This window comes from Canis lupus, chromosome 4 (genome assembly GCF_048164855.1).
Source record: "Canis lupus baileyi chromosome 4, mCanLup2.hap1, whole genome shotgun sequence".
NCBI classification, from domain to species: domain Eukaryota; kingdom Metazoa; phylum Chordata; class Mammalia; order Carnivora; family Canidae; genus Canis; species Canis lupus.
The window spans coordinates 2,352,799-2,376,431 of record NC_132841.1 but is presented as its reverse complement, the minus strand read 5'-3'; the positions used below and the strand labels follow the sequence as shown (position 1 = coordinate 2,376,431).

At 39.2% G+C, this 23,633-nt stretch overlaps 2 long non-coding RNA genes across 13 annotated transcripts in view; one reads left to right on the top strand and one right to left on the bottom strand.

Annotated features, from left to right (window-relative positions):
- Positions 1-16,257, bottom strand: part of LOC140631725 (uncharacterized) — a 179,093-nt gene extending 162,836 nt beyond the window's left edge. For all 12 annotated transcript variants that reach the window (XR_012029222.1, XR_012029230.1, XR_012029226.1 and 9 more), the window contains exon 1: positions 15,435-16,257. This is a non-coding gene — a long non-coding RNA (uncharacterized lncRNA). The remainder of the gene's footprint in view (positions 1-15,434) is intronic.
- LOC140631723 (uncharacterized) overlaps positions 16,229-23,633 on the top strand; it is a 46,908-nt gene continuing 39,503 nt past the window's right edge. The window contains exon 1 of the long non-coding RNA XR_012029217.1: positions 16,229-16,540. This is a non-coding gene — a long non-coding RNA (uncharacterized lncRNA). The remainder of the gene's footprint in view (positions 16,541-23,633) is intronic.

The following is a 23,633-nucleotide window of genomic DNA, read 5'->3' as shown; positions in this document are numbered from 1 at the left end:
AAGAAGGTAATCTTTTCAATAAAAGGTGTTGGGGAAATTGGACACCTGCATGCAAAAGAATGAAATTGAACCACTTTCTTACACCATACACAAGAATAAACTCAAAATGAATCAAGAATGTAAATGTGAGACCTGAATCCATAAAAATCCTAGTAGAGAGCATATGCAGTAATGTCTGACATCAGCCATAACAACGTCTTTGTAGATGTACCTCCTGAAGCAAGGAAAATAAAAACATAAACTATTGGGATCAGATCAATACAAAAAGCTTCTGCACAGCAAAGGAAATAACCAATAAAACTAAAAGACAATCTATTGAATGGGAGAAGATATTTGCAAATGGCATATCCAAAAAAACAGGGCTAGTACCTGAAATATATAAAAAACGTATACAATTCAACACATAAGAAATGAATAATCCAATTAAAAATGGGCAGAAGACATGAATAGGTATTTCTCCAAAGAACACATACAGATGGCCAGCAGACATATGAAAAGATGTTCAACATCACCCATCCTCGGGAAAAAGCAAATAAAAAAAATAAAATAAAATAAAAAAATAAAAAAAAAACAAATAGATATCACCTCACACCTGTCAGATGGCTAAAATAAAAAACACAAGAAGCAACAAATGTTGGTGAGGATATGGAGAAAAAGGAAGCTTTATGTTCTTTTGGTGGGAAGACAAACTGGTGCGGCTACTGTGGAAGACACGGTGGAGATTCCCCAGAAAGTTAAAAATGAAACTACTCTATGATCCAGCAATTGCTCTACTGGGTATTTACCCAAAGAATACAAAAACACTAATTCAAAAGGATATATGTACATCTGTATTAGGTCTTGATCTAGTTTTAGTTAACTTTTGTATATGATGTGAGGTAAGGTTCCAACCCTTTTCTTTTGCATGTGATAGTCAGTGAATTTCCCAGCATTATTTGTTGGAAATCTATTCTTTCCTCCAATGAATGGTTTTTAGCATATTTGCAGAAAATAAATGAACCATAAATGTATGAATTTACTTCTGAACTCTTTATTCTCCTCTGTCATACAAAATGTGTTGAATGAGCCAAGTAGAAAACAATCAGATAAAATCTTACAGATCTTTACCAGTGGGGCCACTTTGCTTTGAGTGAAATGGATCTCATTGCAAGAGTTTCATCAGAGAAGTGTCATGATCTGACTTATGTTTCAAGAAGACCATCTCCATTTATATTGAAAATAGGGTGCTCAGTAGGTTAAGCAGCTGACTTTTGATTTCAGCCCAGGTCATAATCTCAGAGTCCTGGGATCCAGTCCTGGGTCAGGCTCTATACTCAGCAGGAATCTACTAGAGGATTCCCTCTCTTTCCCTCTCCTCTGACTCTCCTCACTGCTTGTGCTCTCTCTCTATCATAAATACATACATACATACACACATACATAAATCTTTAACAAAAGAAAAGAAAATAGTCAACAGAGTCAAGGATGGAAGCAGAGAAATGAATTAAGGGATTACTGCAGTAATCTAAGAGAATAAAGATGGTAGTTCAGATCAGGGTGGTACCTGGTAGTGGGAATCTGAATACATTTTGAAGATAAAACTTAATCCATTTTCTATAGGATTAGAAAGAAAAAGTGGTGTCAAAGATAACTTTCAGGGGTTCCTGGGTATTTCAATTAGTTAAGTGTCTGCCTTTGGCTCAGGTCATGATCTTGGGGTCCTGGGATTGAGCCCCTCATCAGATTCCCGGCTGAGCAAGGAGTCTCCTTCTCCCTCTCCCTCTTTCCCTGTGTGCACACTTTCTCTATTTCAAATGAATAAATAAATAAATAAATAAATAAATAAATAAATAAATAAAATCTTAAAAAAAAAAAGATAACTTCAGATTTTTAACCTGAGCAATTAGTGGGATAGAGTTGCCCTTAAATGATATGGAAGAAGTATAGATAATGGATTGGTGCAGGATATAGGATTGGTGCAGATTAAAAGAATTATCTACTGTTCACCACTAAATCTGTTATATTAGAATATATGTTAGACATCCAAGACCAGATACTGAATTATATATATGAGTGTGCAGCTCAGAGAAAATTTTAGTGTAGGCATATTAATTTGGGAGTTGTCTATGTTTTCCTTAGGTTTTTTCTATCATCTATCTATCTATCTATCTATCTATCTATCTATCTATCTATCATCATCTATCTATTTATCATTCACCATCTATATCTGCTGTGGAGTGAATTTTTGTGTCCCCCCAGAATTCATACATTGAAACCCTAATCCTCAATGTAATGATATTTGGAGATGGTACTCTGGGATGTCCTTAGATTGTAAAAGAAGAGCAGTTATGATAGAATTAATTATTTTTTTAAAAAGATATTATTTATTTATCCAAGAAATAGGGCTCACACAGGGGGAGAGGAAGAGGGAGAAGCAGAAGTCCCACTGAGCAGAGAACCCAACTTGGGATTCAATCCTAGGACTCTGAAATCATGACCAGAGCCAAAGGCAGTTGCTTAACTGACTGAGCCACCCACATGCCCTGAATTAGTGCTCTTAGAAGAAGAAACATGAGCAAGCTTGCTTTTCTTTTCTCCCTCTCTTATCATATGAGAATACAACAAGAAAGCTCCCATCTTTAAACCAGGTACAGAATAAGCCTTGGTCCTAGATTTCTCAGCCTTCAGAACTTCAAGAAATAAATTTCTGTTATTTAAGTCATCCAATTGATGCTATTTTTATTATAGCTTCTCAAACAGACTAAGATACTGTCTGTCTCTCAATTATCTGTGATTTTGATATAGAGATATATTTCTTCAGCTGAAATCAACTCTCCTGAAAATTTATTGCAAGGAACCAATTGAAGTTGGGATACCATTTGCCAGAAGTCATCTGATAAGTCAAAGAACGGCTAAAACTGTAGTGAAGAATCCTGAATTTCCCTTATTTTATTAAGTATTGTCTTCAGTTACCAAGCACATAAAACTATGCACACATGGACACACATACATAAACACACACACAAGGAACAAAGGTAGTGAGATTAAGTAGAGAATGAAATAGTTCAGCTTTACTGTCAACTAGAGACTCATATGTACTCTGATCCTAATCCTAAGTAACATAATGACCACTATCTACCAAGTACAATAAAATAAAAAAGCCAGCAATAATGATCTGCACAAGTAATATGAGGTAATGAGGTACAGGAGGACTATTGATCCAAACCCAAAATATTGACCAATGTATCCTCATATTTTCAAGATTTTTCTCATCAAAATTGTAAGATGCTTTATGTTGTCCAGATTGTCTTAGTACCCTATATATATTTTTAAGATTTTATTCATTTATTCATGAGAGACACAGAGAGGGAGAAGCAGAGACACAGGCAGAGAGCAAGCTCCATGCAAGGAGCCCGATGCAGGACTTGATCCCAGGACCCTGGGATCACACTCTTAGCCAAAAGCAGAGGCTCAACCACTGAGCCACCCAGGCATCCCTCTTAGACACCATATCTAAAGTATTGTTAACATCACAAGTTTCATCACAACTATAAATATACATATATAGTTAAGTGAATGTCTGAGAAGGGCTAACAGCAAGTCTAAATGCTTTTTCTTTGGACAGAATGACCTCGGACTTACCTCTACTAGCACCGTTTCCCCAAAAACTTAATGGTTTAAGGTAACTGTGGCATATAAGCTCTGTTACCAAACAGTGATGTTTATTGCAAAAAAAAAAAAAAAGATTTATATTTTATGAACTGCATTTGAGTTTGCAGGCCTTAAGTATTGTAAGGATTCCTCTTGAAGACAATACCCCTGAAGCTGTCAGGTATGTTGGGATCCCTGTTCTGTATTTTTGCAAAAAAACTAACGTGAACTTGGTGCCAGATTGTGGCCCATGCTCATATGAATGAAAATGGCAATCCAAACATGAAAGTACCCTCAATTTATGTGGAGTATATGTGACAGTCATTTTTAAAACTTATACTGTCATCATTTATAAGAGCAAATGATGCAGATAGTTTAAATATTTCACCAACATGTCCAGTAAAAATTTAGCCGTATCTTCATATTCTGGGCAATGACATTTCTATGTTTACTTATATTTTCAAATGCCTATTCCTGCTAAGGATATAAAATTTCTTTGAAACTAAATTAAAAAAAATTATTACAAATACTCCATTATTTAAGAATAAGTATCTTCATGTTATTTTTACTTAATAATATAACATTTAAAAAAAAAAAAAAAACTTGCTTGAAATTCTAGTCTTTTTATTCATAAAATTTTTATTAAAGATAATTTCCCTATTTATCACAATTTTAATTACAGTGTGCTTTATAAATAGACTTTATGTTGTGTTCTTTCAAAAGATGGGCGGGGCAAGCTGGCAGAGGACTGGGTCCCCGGTCACCTGGCCCCACCAACTTACCTAGATTACTTTCAAACCATCCTGAAAACCTATCAATTTGACCTGAGATTTAAAGAGAGAACAGCTGGAACGCTAAAGAGAGAAGGGTTTTCGCCTCCAACAAGGTAGGAAGGCGGGAAAAAACAGTTAAAAAGAATCGAGTGGGGAGGGGCCCCCAGGCTCCGGGGTCACCACCAGAGGAGGGCGCCCGGGGAGAGCGCCCACCCCGCGGCCGGAGTAAAGGGCCGGAGCGCCCGGCGGGGCCTGGGGAGGAGCCGGGGTCGGGGGCTCCCTCCGGGCGGGGCTGCACCTGCTGCCTCGGAGGCGGCGGCCCCGGGAGCGACCCCAGCAGCGCAGGCCCGGAGCCCAGGGCGCCCGGCGGACGCAGCCCAGGACCCCGCGCTCCCCACCCCTCCTGGGACAGGCGGAGGCGGGAGGGCCCAGGACAGTGAGGACGCTGTGCAGGTCAGCGCCCCCGGAGCACCTGGCCCGGTGCAGACTGCGACGCTATATCATTCTTTCAAAAGACGAATACATTGCCCTTAAGTACATCAAAGTTTTCTTTACTTACGTACTTCTTCTATCTTCAGAAATGTCCAGGTTGAACCAAGAATGTTTACCCTGAGGCTGATGACATCTAGCAGAACTACCCGACCTGTGCAATATAAAAATGCAGGCACAGAGGACCTGGGGGGCCCGGTCAGTTAAGCATCTGACTCTTGGTTTCAGTTCAGATCATGATCCCAGGGGCGTGACATAGAGCCCTGTCTGGGGTTCCACAGTGAGAATGGAGTCTCCTTGGGATTCTAGTCTCTCTTTCCCTCAACCCTTCCCCACCCCTGCCCACATGTACTCTTTTGAAAAAAAATAAACATTTAAAAAAATGCAGGCCCACATTTTCCACAGAGGCCAGAAATTTTGCTTATGATTTGAAATTTCCTAGTCATTAAACATTAGCAACTATGATAGAACCCATTTAACATTCACAGTGCTCCTCATCCTCTTACATTACTGTGATGCTCCCTCTCCACTTTGCTAAGCTAGGCTCCTGGTCATCCAGCTCCTGGCCTCCCTACAAATAGATATGCTACAAGTTCAAGCCAAAGGCATATGAGTGGAAGTGACTGCCCACTTTAGACTTAACCCTAAAACATCTTTAAATTTTATTCTTCCTCCATTTCCTCTTACCAATGCTAGATCACACATGTGGTTGTACCCAGATTCCAGTGTATAAATTAGGGAAAGGAAGAGTTAAAAGGACTGAAGGAAGCTGTGTATCTGAATGCTAGACATTCTGCCAATTTGTACTACTGACTCTGAACTGAATATGGGAAATATTTCAATCTCATGCAAGCCAGCTTATTCTGAGAACTCTATATTACTATATCAAACAATGACCTTAAGCAACACTGTTACTTCATTCAGTATATAATTTTAGAAGTTTCTGAAGGAAAAAATGGAAAAAACATCTGTTGGCTTAGAAATTGAGGCCATAGGGCCAACATTGCCAGTCTAGCCCTTACCTCCTACACCAGCTGTATCTTCTCCTTGCTGGAATCATAGCAAAATACTTGTGCACCAATCTGGGGTTTTAAAATGTTATTTTCTCTACCTGAAATGTGTTTTATCACTTTCTGTCTAATGAAGGCCTATTTATCATTTAAGATACACCATTGACATCTACTATATTGTCAGCCTCTCCTTTGAAGTAATGAAGTGATTTAAATGATAAAAAATAAGATGAGACCAAGTAGGATTTATTCCCGGGACACAAGGCTGGTTCAACACTAAAAACAATCAATGTGATTCATCATATCAGCAAGAGAAAAAACAAGAACCATATGATCCTCTCATTAGATGCAGAGAAAGCATTTGACAAAATACAGCATCCATTCCTGATCAAAACTCTTCAGAGTGTAGGGATAGAGGGAACATTCCTCGACATCTTAAAAGCCATCTACGAAAAGCCCACAGCAAATATCATTCTCAATGGGGAAGCACTGGGAGCCTTTCCCCTAAGATCAGGAACAAGACAGGGATGTCCCCTCTCACCACTGCTATTCACCATAGTACTGGAAGTCCTAACCTCAGCAATCAGACAACAAAAAGACATTAAAGGCATTCAAATTGGCAAAGAAGAAGTCAAACTCTCCCTCTTCGCCGATGACATGATACTCTACATAGAAAACCCAAAAGCCTCCACCCCAAGATTGCTAGAACACATACAGCAATTTGGTAGCATGGCAGGATACAAAATCAATGCCCAGAAATCAGTGGCATTTCTATACACTAACAATGAGACTGAAGAAAGAGAAATTAAGGAGTCAATCCCATTTACAATTGCACCCAAAAGCATAAGATACCTAGGAATAAACCTAACCAAAGAGGTAAAGGATCTATACCCTAGAAACTATAGAACACTTCTGAAAGAAATTGAGGAAGACACAAAGAGATGGAAAAATATTCCATGCTCATGGATTGGCAGAATTAATATTGTGAAAATGTCAATGTTACCCAGGGCAATTTACATGTTTAATGCAATCGCTATCAAAATACCATGGACATTCTTCAGAGAGTTGGCACAAATTATTTTGAGATTTGTGTGGAATCAGAAAAGACCCCGAATAGCCAGGGGAATTTTTAAAAAGAAAACCAGAGCTGGGGGCATGACGATGCCAGATTTCAGGTTGTACTACGAAGCTGTGGTCATCAGGACAGTGTGGTACTGGCACAAAAACAGACACATAGATCAATGGAACAAAATAGAGAACCCAGAAATGGGCCCTCAACTCTATGATCAACTAATATTTGACAAACCAAGAAAGACTATCCACTGGAAAAAGGACAATCTCTTCAATAAATGGTGCTGGGAAAAATGGACAGCCACATTCAGAAGAATGAAACTGAACCATTATCTTATACCAGACACAAAGATAAACTCAAAATGGATGAAAGATCTAAACGTGAGACAAGATTCCATCAAAGTCCTAGAGGAGAACACAGGCAACCTTTTTGAACTCAGCCACAGTAACTTCTTGCAAGATACATCCACGAAGGCAAAAAAAAAAAAAAAAAAAAAAAAAAAATTAACTATTGGGACTTCGCCAAGATAAGAAGCATTTGCACAGCAAAGGAAACAGTCAACAAAACTAAAAGACAACCTACAGAATGGGAGAAGATATTTGCAAATGGCCTATCAGATAAGGGGCTAGTTTCCAAGCTCTATAAAGAACTTCTTAAACTCAACACCAAAGAAACAAACAATCCAATCATGAAATGGGCAAAAGACATGAAGAGAAATCTCACAGAGGAAGACATAGACATGGCCAACATGCACATAAGAAAATGCTCCGCATCACTTGCCATCAGGGAAATACAAATCAAAACTACAATGAGATACCACCTCACACCAGTGAGAATGGGGAAAATTAACAAGGCAGGAAACCACAAATGTTGGAGAGGATGCAGAGAAAAGGGAACCCTCTTGCACTGTCGGTGGGAATGTGAACTGGTGCAGCCACTCTGGAAAACTGTGTGGAGGTTCCTCAAAGAGCTAAAAATAGACCTGCCCTACGACCCAGCAATTGCACTGCTGGGGATTTACCCCAAAGATACAGATGCAATGAAACGCCGGGACACCTGCACCCCGATGTTTCTAGCAGCAATGTCCACAATAGCCAAACTGTGGAAGGAGCCTTGGTGTCCATCGAAAGATGAATGGATAAAGAAGATGTGGTCTATGTATACAATGGAATATTACTCAGCCATTAGAAATGACAAATACCCACCATTTGCTTCGACATGGATTGAACTGGAGGGTGTTATGCTGAGTGAAATAAGTCAGTTGGAGAAGGACAAACATTGTATGGTCTCATTCATTTGGGGAATATAAATAATAGTGAAAGGGAATAGAGGGGAAGGGAGAAGAAATGGGTAGGAAATATCAGAAAGGGAGACAGAACATGAGAGACTCCTAACTGCGAAATGAACTAGGGGTGGTGGAAGGGGAGGAGGGCAGGGGGTGGGGGTGAATGGGTGACGGGCATTGAGGGGGGCACTTGACAGGATGAACACTGGGTGTTATTCTGTATGTTGGCAAATTGAACAGCAATAAAAATAAATTTATTATTAAAAAAAATAATAAGATGATAGATTTTAAGACTATCACAAATTTATTAACTCAGTAAACATTTATTTAGCATGCAGTGTCACCCCTGGACAGTGAGAACGATGACCCAGAGGATATGATCAGCAGCCCAGATGCCCCCTGAAGACCCCCCCTTCCTATCGCCTCTTTTGTGCTTTGTTATATTCCATTTATACATATACCACAACTTCCTTCATGATGATAATATTGACTTGTTCCGATGTTTTCCTTCCTTTGGAGTCTGAGGATAGACTCTAAGCCTTATTTAGGTTTGTTTTTCATTTTAGGTTTATCCCCCAGGAAACAGACACCGAAGCAAAGATATGCTGGTAGAAGGTTTGTTGGAGAATATTGTGGAACAGTTCTCTAAGGGAATGTGGAAAGTAGAATGGGGCAGAGCGAGAAGTTAGATTGCGTGGCAGTTGCACAGAGGTGAAGATGGATGCTTCATTGAACTCTGGGGCTAGGTTGATGCTTCAGAGTTGGCTTACATCACGGACTTCTTAGACTTCTACTGAACAAACAATGGGTTGGAGGGATGCCTGGATGGCTCAGTGGTTGAGCATCTGCCTTCGGCTCAGGTCCTGATTCTCAGATACAGAATCAAGTCCCACATCCAGCTCCTTGTAGGGGCCTGCTTCTCCCTCTGCCTATCTCTCTCTGTCTCTCTCTGTCTCTCTCTCTCTCTCTGTCTCTCTCTCTCTGTGTGTGTCTTTTATGCATAAGTAAATAAAATCTTAAAAAAAAAAAAAAACATTGGGTTGGAGCTATCACCAGGGAAAGAAGTTTGAGTAAAGCAGTACCCTTCCCCTGAGGCAATTCCCTGGGGACAGACTCATCTGTGAGCTGCCAACAGCCAACTTCCTCAGCAAATAGAGGAAATGAGTGTGTGGTCCCAAGGGGAAGCCAAGCAGAGGAACACAGAGTCCGCCTCAGCATCATTCATGACAGTGGATGCTAAATATGTTTATTGAAGTAATAATGTTGAGGTAGTCTTAAAATGCATCATTTCATCTTTGTGAAATGATTCATATGGTCCTGTTTAGCACAGTTTCTCAATCATTTGTGCTGTGACATATGGACTACAAGTATCCATTCATTGATTCCCTCAGGCATCAGGGCAGCTGGCCAGGAGCCCTGGATCAGAGCTATGATTCGGTAGACATTGGGCTGTGAGCAACCTCCTCCACCAGCCATATTCAGTGGACTTTAAAATATTTCATTTTCTGTGTGTTTCATTACATGGAAAAGGTTGAGAAGCACAGGGGCACTGGAAATAAAAGTAAAGAAAATATCCCAAGGACTCTTCAAGGCATAAGACTATATAATTTCACTCACAGAAAATGACAGGATATACGCACTTTACTTTTACTAATGGAAAACCATGACTTATGTTTGAAAGAAAAAGAAATGAGGTGATTCTCCATAAAGCTTAAATTACAGCAATCCTCTTCCAATTGAAATGCAAGGCATATCCAGAATCTTTTATCCAAAGAGCTCCATCTGGCTTAGGGGTTTTTATTTCTGCAAGTCAGTAGGCCGGAAGGGACTCTTTGTGACTCCTGTACTGGAGCACAGCGGAGAGATAGATAAAACTTAGACAAATTCATTTTCATAATCCATAGTTGAAAACTAAGAGAAATCCAGGGAGACACTCAATTATGATGAGTTAATATGCTTTCAAATCATTTCTGAAATTGATTCATTTAAACTGTATTAAAATAACTAAGTTACAGTTCAGAGAACATCCTTCATTTTTGACAACTTAAGAGAAAATATAAAGGAATCATGTATTTACCTTCCCTAATGACTAGCCTCATAATTTGCTGTGTAATTACAACCACTTCTTAACCTGTCTGTATTTACCTCTCAGGGTTCTATGTGCTTTAAGAAGATATTCTTTATAACTGAAAGGAATGTCTCTAGGGTGAACATTTACAATTTCTGTTAACCATAAACCATCCATTCAAGTTTAGGATGAGCCTACAACTCTGTGTTACCAGGGATGCTGTCCTGGAATCTATTACCCAGAACTGTGACTCTATGTGAGCTCAAGACTAGACAACGAGACTAGAAGGTCAATATCTACCTTCAACATTCAGTTATCTGCACTGTATGCCTCAGAGTGTGTTATGATAGTTCTACACAGATGTTCCGATGTTGAAAGACCTTTGTCACCCATGTCTGTTTGAAATCTAAAAATGAGAGCATAAGAGGTTCAAGAAAGGGAACTTGGTACCACATCATACTCAAGCAAATCTGATGCAGAAATGATGACGACTATGTGACACCTGTTTGGCGCTGCTTCAGAGTTTCATTTTGTGTGTTTTTGGAGCCCTTGATGCTTGGCTCATCTCTAACTGCTGATGAGGAGAGCTACTCCTCATGCATGCTGTCAGGCACAAACTGGAACTCTCCATGAGCAAACATTGACCAATCCCTCTCCATTTTCCCTTTTATGTCCATTTCAGAGCATGGGGTTTTCTCTATAGCTGATCTGTTGATGTTGTGAGTAACAGGAAAAGCTTGTGTCTCTCCAGGAAGCAAGGACTTCTGATTAATGCTCATGCCTTTATTTCTCACTCTTCCTTGCCCTGTTTTGGTTTTTTTTTCTTTTGTTGTTTTTTGTTTTGTTTTGGTTTGTTTGTTTGTTTGTTTGTTTTTTCCTGCTCTGGCATTTCTCAATAAAGTGTCAGTACAAAAAAAAGAACGTCCATTATTAAAATAGAACAAACGTAGACTAAATTATTATACTTTAGTCAGATTACTTCGGAATACCTTCTTTTTAAAAAGCAGAGGAATAAGAGGTAATCCATTGGGCTAGTAGCCAAACCTGCATATCTAAGAGTATTCACCCAAAAATGAAGTAATTAGACTTGATGATCTCTCAATCTCTTCCAGCATCCATCTTTTAACTAAAATGTGACCAAATTGAAGATTTGGGACAACTATTCTCAGAACTTGAATTTAAAGAATGCTTTAAAAATTGTATTTTCAGGCAGCCCAGGTGGCTCAGCGGTTTAGCGCAGCCTTCAGCCCAGGGTGTGATCCTGGGGACCTGGGATCGAGTCCCACGTTGGGCTCCCTGCATGGAGCCTGCTTCTCCTTCTGCCTGTGATTCTGCCATTCTCTCTCTCTCTCTCTCTCTCTCTCTGTGTGTGTGTGTGTGTGTGTGTTTCTCATTAATAAATGAATAAATTTTTTTTAAAAAATAGCAAAGTCAATTTTGAAGCTGATGAATGTGGATGGTTTATCTCATAAAGTATCAAGCTTTATGTAATGTTATGGCCATGCAAAGTAAACAGGGCCCCCCGAATATCTTTCCCAGAGATTGGGATATGTGAAAGGAGAGGAAACTGAGTTTAGAAACTCTCAGGCATACCCCAGTGGCACCAAGAGAAGGAAGCTAGGGCGTATCCTGGATTGACATTCAAAGATGGGGGAGTCCACTAGCACATGGATGCCTTGAATGATAGCTGGTACATGAGCTGAGTCACCTTAAAAAAAAACAAAAAACAATGTATTCATTCATGAGAGACACAGAGAGAGAGGCGGAGACACTCTCCGGAGGCACTCTCTGGAGGCAGCGGGAGAAGCAGGCTGATCCCCGGACCCCGGAATCACACCCTCAGTAGAAGGCAGATGCTTAACCGCTGAGCCACCCAGGCATCCCTGAGCTGAGTCACCTTAAAGGAATTTTTACAAGTAAGCATAATGTCAAGATTGGGAGACTCAACTATTTAGGGGGTATGAGTTTTATTTCTGGCAAAGAACCAAAATAGGAAGTGGGTGGCAAGACGTTAACCATTATCTATGTCATAAAACTTAATAATGTTCCTCAAGGGCCCACCAAAGAACATATGCTTTTATCCCCTAATAACATGTAGGATGACTGCTACTGAGCATTTATGACCAATAAAGAAAGACCGGCAAGAATAGGACAGTTGAATGTGAATACACAACAACATGAATAAACAAACAAGCAAACATGTAACCTGTTCCTTTCCTATCCTGACTCCTTCACTTATTTCAATTCTAGAAAAATAAGGTGTATGCCTGTAATGTAATCCAGAGCAGGAAGACATGAGTGTTCATGACAGTTGTCAGTAGTTGAAGAAAAATTAAGACATTTATACCCTCTATGAATTCAACCTATTTAATAAGCTATTTATAACAACAAAAATAATATACAGAAAACTCAGAGTACTAAATTTTATAATCTTCTTGAAATCAGTATTTTAACATTTCTAAACTCACTTTTAATGGTTTGAAAAAGATTTATGTTAATAACATTTTCTCTAGCTAAAAAACAAAACTACAATTCTTACACCATAGTTATAATTATGTGGTTTAGCCTTATACAAGGAGGATCATCAAAATAATTTAACAGAAAGGCTAAAGTTAAAAAACAAAAAAGAATGACTAACAGTCAAGATAATAGTTTATACATAGATGGCATTTCTCACTTTTTTCTTGATATGGAAGAAAAATAATGAGGCATGACTATCTGCTGGAAGTAACTCCATAAATACATCATTAGAATAGAAATCATCATAGTTACAATAACATAGTATTAATTAGTATATATTTGTATACATTATTACATAATATTTATTATGTTGTAGTATTATAAAATAAATACATAATATTATATTAGGTCAAGGTTTATCATTGCATATCTGTTATAATAAAGAAATGTTTACTGTGGACTACTATGTAACATGATGCTATTAACAGAATCACATTTATGCCTAAATGATCACAAAAAATTGGAAGCAGAGCCCAATCCATCTGGGTTATTTGACATCAGCTCTTCCTTAATGCTCTACATTTGTTTACCTTCTTTGTCACTTGAGATTTTGATTGATTTTCTAATAAAATATACATTTAATAAGAAAGGACAACAGAGTAAATTTAACATGCAATATCCCTAATCAAGAATATCTGTGTGTTTATAGGGGAAAGGGAGTAACTTACTAGCTGGCCACATTTCCTGATATAGCTTTCTTTGTTGTTTTTTACAGAGTAATTGAGTTGACCAGAAACCATGTGTCCGGGCAAGACTTACTAACATGCCACCCTTTCTGTAGATGAACAGGGAGCTAATTTTCCAGTGGGAATACCAAATGTTAATATATACAGTAATGTTCCTCTGGAGAAGATTCTCCTGGCTATGTGTATTTTTGTGGAGAATGTAAAGCAAGAGGGCAAGGAGTACTTTCTTCCACGCTTTAGACTTCCATTTAACATTTATATTCCTGAACCTAAACACTTCTCTCATCATTTCGCCTGATAATCCTAAATCTGAAGTTTCTCAGATTTTAGTTCTTCAGAAAGAAAATCCAGACACCATAATGGTGTAGGTAGAATGAATACTATCTAGTTAATTCTAAGAGCTTTCAAAGGAACATACAAGTCTGACTGCTCCCTCTGGAACAATCCTTCCATTTTTAGACTTAATAATAACATCTGCCTTCTGAGATGCCAGGGGGACTTAAAGGTATGCATTTTTCAAGTGTTGATATCATTCTCTTCCTCTCTATTTTATGTTCTTTTTTTTTTTTTTAAGAAAGTTATATAACTCTGAGAGTGTGGATGGTAGACCCAGCTGTAGAGACCCATGGCAAGAAGAAAGAGGCTGAAAGAAATGAGCTTTTCTACAACCCTACTGTAAAGACACATTGTGCCATTATTTAACATTTAATGTTCTATGCTTTGTCATAAAATCAATATTGATATCAGAGGTAACTGCTAGAAAGTTTTAAAAATCAGATGAAATCTTAAGGAACATATAGTCCAATGCCTCCATTTTATAGAAAGAACAATTAAGCTTCAACTCTTAAATACTAAGTGTTCATAAGTATATTTTCATGGTTCTTCTACTCAATGTATTGTAGAGTTGTGCAGTACAATACATTATAGAGTTCAGTGTAATGTATGTACTCTAGAGCTTGCATCTAATGAATATATTATTTTCAGTAAAGTCTACTTGGTTTCGTGTAGTTTTCTTACCTATTAGACAAAAATTACACTTCAATCTCTTATTAATGGGGAAAACCTAATCCCTTTTCACCTGTGAATATTCATATTGAGCTAAATATATTTATTTAGAAAAGATGAATGTCTGTCACCAATATAACCATAATTTGGAAGAATAATGATGCAAATGAAATGCATTTTAATGAAAAAATAGTTATAATTCTGGATTAAAGAAAGTAATATTCTGTTCCAATTTGTGCCATTAAGTAAATAGCTTTGTGGTTTAGGACAAATGACTTAGTCTCCCTCGTCTTCATTTTCCTCATTGGCAAAACTTCCAAGCTGAAAACAATCTAGTCCTTTACCCTTTACTCACAATTTTTCTGCATGTAAGTTTCTTATAATTAAGAACTTTTCATAGGATTTACCATTCCATTTTTTCCCCTCCCACCATTTAGGTAATGCTGTTTCTTACCATTTAGAAACAAAGGTAGTTTTACCAAGGTAACACATACTCAGTGTCCAATTTACTATAACATTATGTGATGTTTTCTGTCTCTTTAAGAAAATTTTTATTAAGTTCTAGGGACTTTCCATTGTTTTAGATACTTTCTATAAACCACAACGAACATGCTTTTGAATTCATTCTAAAACAACACCTGAAAAAAAAATATTGTGATTTGTGATTAGAGTTTTCAAATGAATGACTCAGGGAATACCATTAAGAAAAGAGTAATACAGTAATATGCAGGGGCGTCTGGGTGGCTCAGCCCAGTCAGCCTCTGACTCTTGATTTCACTCAGATTGTAACAATAATTGTTCTTCAGGTAGAATAAGAAGACTATAAGGCCTAGAGATAAAACCCAATAGCATAGAGAGAGGGGCAAGATGGTGGGAGAGTGGGGTCCCCAACTCACCTGGCCCCACAAACTTCCGTAGATGACCTTCAAATCATCCTGCAAATCTATGAATTCGGCCTGAGATCTAAAGAGAGACCAGCTGGAATGCTACAGAGGGAAACGTTTAAACTTGCAACAAGGTGGGAAGGTGAAGAAAAAATGAAAGAGAATCAAGTTTGGCCCAGGCCTCCGGGCCGCCCGGGCGCTCAGCAGTCTCCCATGTGCTCGGGTCGGGCAGGGCTCCGTCGGCGCGTGGCTGTCGGCCTCCCTGGCCGAGGCAACGGCACGGCTCAAGCAGGGCGTCCGTCCGCACGGCCCTTCAAGCCCGTCGAGCCCGTCCCCAGAGGCCGGTGGCGCCTGCGGGTCTTGCGGTGACAGCGGTTGCCACGTGGGCTGCCAAGAAGTGGGTCCGCGGCCAGGAGGGGCCCAGCGGGAGCGGCCGAGGACGCACGAGAAGAGGGCTTTCTGCTGGATTTGCAAGAAGAGCAGAAAGTTCCTGAAAGCGTTTCTGTGGCCGAGGGAAAGGATGCAACCAAGAAAACGACCACCACGTCTTTCCCCTCTAAGCTCCCGCGTTCCCTGGGAAAGGAAGGCCCGCCGGCTCCAGCGGGTGCGGTCGGATCCCCGGTACCGCGGCTGACCTCCTCCCAACGAGGGGCGCTGGTCCCCGTGACCTGGACACGCGAGCAAACCACGGGCTGAAAGAATTCCTGCTCTGGGGTAAGCTGCGGGGAAGCAGCTCAGCTGCCACGGTCGTGGAGGCCGGGCCAAAGCGACACGGGGGAACCCACAGAGGACCTGGCAGACGTCCCTTTGCAAAGCAGCACTTGAACCCAAAGATGCCGACATGCCATTGTGACGTTCATCTTAGTGAAAAGGACATTTATGACCTCTCCTACGCTGTGTATGTGGGGAAAGCTGCGTGTGACTTTTCTTCCAACAGAGAAAGTACAGATATTTGATCGCGGCACACGTGCTCCTGTGTCAGTGCCTCTCGAGACATCCCCGAGCGTTAAAAACCTCCCTTAGACGTCACTCCTGATGGATGGTTACCGAACTAGAGAGACTTGGCACATCTTTTCTTAGTCCTTGGATTCCGATTCAAAACTTGCAGCACAAACCAGGTCAGAGTTACTTTCAGTTAGAACTTATTGCCATTTATTCCTTTTTATAAATTTCTATAGATTATACTCTTATTTTTTTTATGTTACTAATTGGTCTACAGCCTCAGATATGGGGCTGTCCCGAGTACCTACCTTTTCAAATGACTTGGTAATATGGAAATGGTTCTGTGCATGTTCTTGGAAATACTTGTGTATGTATAGAAGGGAGGGGCTGATTATTTTTCTACAAAGTAATTTATGATTTCTAATTTTCTAATGTGCCTTGGATATGTGCCAAATGATGGGAAACAAACAGTAAACTTTATGATTCTTAAAAAAAAAAAAAAAAAAGAAAGAAAGAAAAAGAAAAAAAAAGAATCAAGTAAGGGAGGGGAACCATGAGGAGCCAGACTAAAGCTGAGCAATGAAAGCCTCCTGGGCAGGAAAGCCCAGCCCTGGAGAAGCGGGAACTTTAAAAATCTGCACTGGAGTTTTCCTGGACAGGAAAGTGCTCAGCAGGGAAATGGGGCAGAATCGCAAGAGGGGCAGGGAAGCCTCCAGATTCCCGGAGTCGCGATAAGAGGAGGGGCGTGGGGTGCGGGGAAGCTCACCACAAATTGCGAGCTGATCTTGCTAAAAGCGTGGAGTGCCACAGCCCCCGGGCATTTGGGAGAAGCCAATCCGTCAGTTAGACAGGCTGTCGCAGGACACAGGTGGCTGAACCCTGTTCCTTGGGAAGAGATGGTTCCCAGGAGCACGGGTCCAGCAGCCCAGGGTCCGGGATCCGAGGGTGCCCAAGCAGGCAAAGCCGTGATCCTGTGTTCCCCCTGGGACAGGCAGAAGTGGGGAGGGCACAGGACAGAGCGAACTCCCCTGCCACCAGGCACCCCCAAGCTATGCACCCACACTGGCCCTGGGAGCATCGAGGCCAGTGCGGACTGGGAGACTGCGGTTCGTTACTTGTGGGGAGCTCGGCTCCAGAGCTGGAAATCTGTCACCACTGTGGTTTTCCTCTTTGTTTCACTGCGTGTTGGGGAGAGGCGGTGACTCCAGGGAAGGAAGGCCTCATAGGGTAAACAGCTCACACTAAGCCCGGCACCTGGTGGGGATGGATGGGGCATCTTTGTGCCCGCACACACACCTGAGAATCAGCACAACAGGCCACTCCCACAGAAGCCCAGGTTGAAGAACAGGGGAAGAGCAACTTTACTTTTTTTTTTTTTTAAGATTTTTTATTTATTCATTTATGATAGAGAAAGAGAGAGAGGCAGAGACACAGGCAGAGGGAGAAGCAGGCTCCATGCACCGGGAGCCCGACGTGGGACTCGATCCCGGGACTCCAGGGTCGCGCCCTGGGCCAAAGGCTGGCGCCAAACCGCTGAGCCACCCAGGGATCCCCGAAAAGCAACTTTATTGACCAAGCAACGCTGGAAAGCTCCAGGACCAAGGGAAAATAGTATATAGGACAGAGGGTTCTTATTATTTTTCTTTTTTTTTTCCTTTTTCCATTATGACTCATTTTTTTATCAGACTAAAAACTTCGAATATTTTTCCTCTTTTCCCACCCTAACTACAATATTTTACCAGCTCTTCAATTTTAAGTTTTTTTTTTTTTCCTTTTTGACTTTCATATTTCAACAATTACATGTCTTAGATATATTTTTCATTTCTGGATTTCCTTCAACATATTCAATTTACTTTTGGGAGATACATGAGATATGGGTTTTTGTCCTGTTCTTTGTTTTTTCTGCTTCATTTTGTTTTACAATGCTGGAAGTTAGTACCTTCTAAAATACAACCAACATACACCCAGAACCAAGTGGAACACTGTGCTGGTTCATTCTGTGAGATTATGTTCTCTCTTCATTCCCATTCTGCCCGCCTATTTTATCTTGTTTATGTTTTGATGGTCAGTGTTGGGGCTCTCTACAAGCATTTCTGATTTATATAAATTTGGGATTGAGTATCTTCAAACATATAGAACTTAATACACATAGAACCAAGAGGATCACCCTCTAAGACTCCTCAGGTAGACAATATTCTCTCTCCACTACCATCCTCACCACCACCATCCCTTCCATTCTTTTTTTTTTTTTAACTCTTTTCTTTACTTTTTTTCCCCCTTTTTCTTTTATCATCTTCTTTGGTTTTGGTTTTTGGCTTTTTATTTTTACTACTTTGTTTTAAAATGTGTTTTTCACTTTAGTGGTCCTTTGTCATATTTTGTTCTGTTCTTCTTTTTTCTTTTATTTTCTGGTCTCTGACCTCTTCAGCATCATCTAGGGTATATTTTACTTAGGTCATGGTTGATATTTTTTACTAAGCCCACTCATACAGCCACACTGCACTGGACAAATTGACTAGGAAGAAGAATTCACCACAAAAGAAAAAAAAAAAAAAACTCTGTCACAAGGTTACAGAATTTGGACTTAAATATGATATCAGAAATTTAATTTAGAAGTAAAACTATAAAGCTACTGGTGGCTCTGGAAAAAAAGCATAAAGGCCTCTAGAGACTTCATTATGCAGAATTGAGATCTAATCAGGCTGAAATTAAAAATATATTAAATGAGATGCAATCTAAACTAAATGTTCTGACTGCTAGGGTTAATGAAGTGGAAGAATGATTGAGTGACATAGATGACAAGTTGATGGTAAGGAAGGAAGCTGAGGAAAAAAGAAAAAATAAGAGTCCATGAGGAAAAGCTTGATAGGGAAATAAATGATAGTTGGAGAAGGAAGAATCTACATCTAATTGGGATTCCAGAAGAGGCTGAGAGACAGAGAGAGGATCACAAAGTATATTTGAACAAATCATAGCTGAGAACTTCCCTAATCTGGGAAAAGGAAAGGGCATTCAGATCCAAGAGAGAGAGAGGACCTCCCAAAAATCAATAAAAGTTGTTCAACACCTCGACATTTAATAGTAAAACTTGCAAATTTCAAAGATGAATAGACAATACTTAAGCAGCAAGAGACAAGAGATTCTTAACTTATATGGAGAGAGATATCAGATTAACAGCAGACCTCTCCACAGAGACCTGGCAGTCCAGAAAGGGCTGGCAGGATATACAGGGTCCTAAAGGAGAAGAACATTCAGCCAAGAATACTTTATCCAGCAAAGCTCTCATTCAGAATAGGAGAGATAAAGAGCTTACAAGATAGGCAGAAACTGAAAGAATATGTGACCACCAAACCACCTCTGCAAGAAATATTAAGGAGGACCCTGTAGAAGAAAGAGGAAACCCAAAGAAATAATCCACAAAAATAGGGACTGAATAGGTATTATGATGACACTAAATTCATATCTTTCAATAGTAACTCTGAACGTGAATGGGCTAAATGATCCCATCAAAAGATGCAGGGTATCTGACTGGATAAAAAAACAAGACTCATCTATTTTCTGTCTACAAGAGACTCATTTTAGACCTAAGGACACCTCCAACCTGAAAATGAAAGGTTCATTTACCATTCAAATGGTCCTCAAAAGAAAACTGGGGTAACAGTCCTCATATTAGATAAATTAAAGGTTATCCAAAAGACTGTAAAAGAGATGAAGAGGGACACTATATTATACTCAAAGAATCTATCCAACAAGAGGACCCAAAATTATGAATATTTATGTCCCTAATGTGGGAGCTGCCAAGTATATCAATCAATCAATAACCAAAGTAGAGAGATACTTAGAAAATAACATATTAATAGTAGGAGACTTCAACACAGCACTTTCAGCAAATGACAGATCTTCTAAGCACAACATCACCAAAGAAGCCAGGGCGTTAAATGATACACTGGACCAAAGAGATTTCACAGATACATACAGAACGTTCCATCCAAACACAACTGAATACACATTCTTCTCAAGTGCACATGGAATTTTCTCCAGAGTAGACCCATACTGGGTCACAAATCAGGTCTCAACTGATACCAAAAGATTGGGATTATCCCCTGCATATTTACAGACCACAATGCTTTGAAACTAGAACTCAATCACAAGAAGAAATTTTGAAGAAATTCAAGCATGTGGAGGTTAAAAAACATCCTGCTTAAAGATGAATGGGTCAACCAGAATATGAGAGAAGATTTAAAAAGATTCATGGAAACTACTGAAAATGAAGATACAGCTGTTCAAAATCTTTGGGATACAGCAAAAGTGGTTCTAAGAGGGAAATACATCACAATGCAAGCCTCCATTAAAAAACTGGAAAAAGCTCAAATACACACGCTAACCTCACACCTAAAGGAATTGGAGAAAGAACAGCAAGTAATGTGCAAAAGAATGAAACTAGACCATTCTCATACACCAGACACAAAGATAAACTCAAAATGGTTGAACAATCTAAATGTGAAACAAGAATCCATCAAAATCCTAGAGTAGGACATAGGCAACAGCCTTTTTAACTTGGCCACAGTAACTTCTTATAAGATACATCTATCAAGGCAAAGGAAACAAAAGCAAAAAAATGAACTATTGGGACTTAATCAGGATAAAAAGCTTCTGCACAGCAAAAGAAACAATCAACAAAACTAAAACACAACCTAAAGGATAAGAGAAGATATTTGCAAATGACATATCAGATAAAGGGCTAGTATTCAAGATCTATAAAGAACTTATCAAACTAAACACCCAAGAAACAAACAATCCAATCATGAAATGGGCCGAAGACATGAACAGACATTTCCCCAAAGAAGACATACACATGGCCAAGAAGCACATGAGAAAATGCTCCACATCACTTGCCATCAGGAAAATACAAATCAAAACCACAATGAGATACCACCTCACACCAGTGAGAATGGCACAAATTAACAAGGCAGGAAACAACAAATATTGGAGAGGATGTGGAGAAAGGGGAGCCCTCTTGCACTGTTGGTAGGAATGCAAACTGGTGCAGCCACTCTGAAGAACTGTCTGGAGGTTCTTCAAAAAGTTAAAAATAGAGGAACCCTATGACCCAGCAATTGCACTACTGGGTATTTACCCCAAAGATGCAGATGTAGTGAAACGCTGGGACACCTGCATCCCAATGTTCATAGTAGCAATGTCCACAATAGCCAAACTGTGGAAGGAGCCTGGGTGTCCATCGAAAGATAAATGGATAAAGAAGATGTATACAATGGAATATTACTCAGCCATCAGAAAGGATGAATACCCACCATTTGCTTCAGCATGGATAGAACTAGAGGGTATTATGCTGAATGAGAAGTCAATCAGAGAATAAAAATCATATGGTTTCACTTATACGTGGAATATAAGAAATAGTGAAAGGGATTATAAGGGTAAGGAGGGGAACTGAGTGGGAAAAATTAGAGAGGGCAACAAACCACGAGAGACTCCTAACTCTAGAAAAGGAACAAAGGGTTGTGGAAGGGGAAGTGGGCAGGGGGGTGGGAGTAACTGTGTGATGGGCACTTGATGGGATAAGCACTGGGTGTTATACTATATGTTGGCAAATCAATCTTCAATAAAAACAAATGGGAAAAAATAACCAATAACATAACTGAGTACTTCCAAGAAGTCCAATGTGACTTTTGCATGGCGTATAAAGGCTAAGAGAAGAGAAGAAATAAATATAAAGTGATGGCTCTTAATAAGTGGTTCTCAAGCCAGGAGCCCTGGCATCAGTATCCCTTTTGGTCTTATGTATGATATATTTTCAATGACTATTTATTAATTCTTTCAAATTCAAGAGTGGTTCTAAAAGAAATTCTAAAAAATTCTCTGAGTCTACGTCCTATTTATTTTGGACACGTACAGGAATATTTTTCCTCTGTGGTAAAATACAAAGATTTGTTATCTTTATCATCATCATCATCATCATCACCATTGTCATCAACATCATCATCATCATACTATCATCTTCATCACCATTATCATCATCATCATAACTTTATGCTAGTAACATCTGTAGAAAAATGTTTAAGAAATTATAAAGAAAAAGAATCACTTTTGAATTGAGTGCAGCCTAGTAAAAGTCTACAACCTTAGAGTATGTTTCTTTAAGTAGATGCAAGAATGGAGCCTACACAAATGTTTGAATAGGATAACCTAGTTTCTAAAAAGAAATGTGTTCATAACCAAGGAAAATGAGCACATGATTAATAGTAAATAAAATAGATTCCAATGTTTTACGAGCCATTTTTAAATATTTACATAGATCTGTATAGTGCTTAATCATGATATCACGAACTAGTTGATCAAATACCTGTGTTTATGGCTGTGTACATATGTGGGGGAGGAGGAGAGTAAGAAGACAAGAAAAGAAGGACAGGAGAGAGGAAAGGGTAAAGAAATCAACACAAAAACCTTGGATCATCTATTTCAGGAAACCAGCACTTTCTTGTCAATGATACTAGTTGGCAAAAGCTAGTCCTTCATGTTTGTCATTGATATGCTAAGGAATTTACAAGGAAAAGTTATAAGTTGAACTGGAGAAACAGAGTCTGCCATGGGGTTTGCACATTTTCACTATTTAATGATAAAACTTTTAAAAGAAACTTAAGGCATTTAAAATAATCCCTAATACTTTATTTTAAAGATAAATTTAAATAAACAAGGAGAGTCCAGACTCCATTCTATTTATGTTTCAACGCAAAATAAACAGAAAGAAGCTAAAAACTATAATAATTACTTGGATGGAGAATAGCGAAAATGTTGAATCTTTTATCCTTATCAAATTCTCTGATGAAACTAATACAAGAAGATGTTAATAGCCTCCTTGGTCATGATCATCATTAATGTGTATGCTGATTAGAGAATTCAAAAAAGACATAGTTCTTATAAGATCATACCATCTAAGTGTTCAAATCATTTGGTGCAAATACACAACTTACAGAAAAGTGATGCAAAGGCTTCATTTGTTATTATTCACATGGGATTTAAGAGTTACTAAGAGTTCCTCAAGGTAATTAAGGTCAACAATTTTGTTTAACTAGGAAAATAAAGTTAGGATAGCTTCTTGAAACATTTAACTGTAGTTGCCTTTCTGATTTTACTATGTCGCATTTATTCTTATCCTTCATGCATTCTGAATCTGTGCCATTCTACCAAATCTGCTTTCCAGATCACTAGTCAACAACCTAGCACCAAGTCAACAATTTGGCCATTCATCAG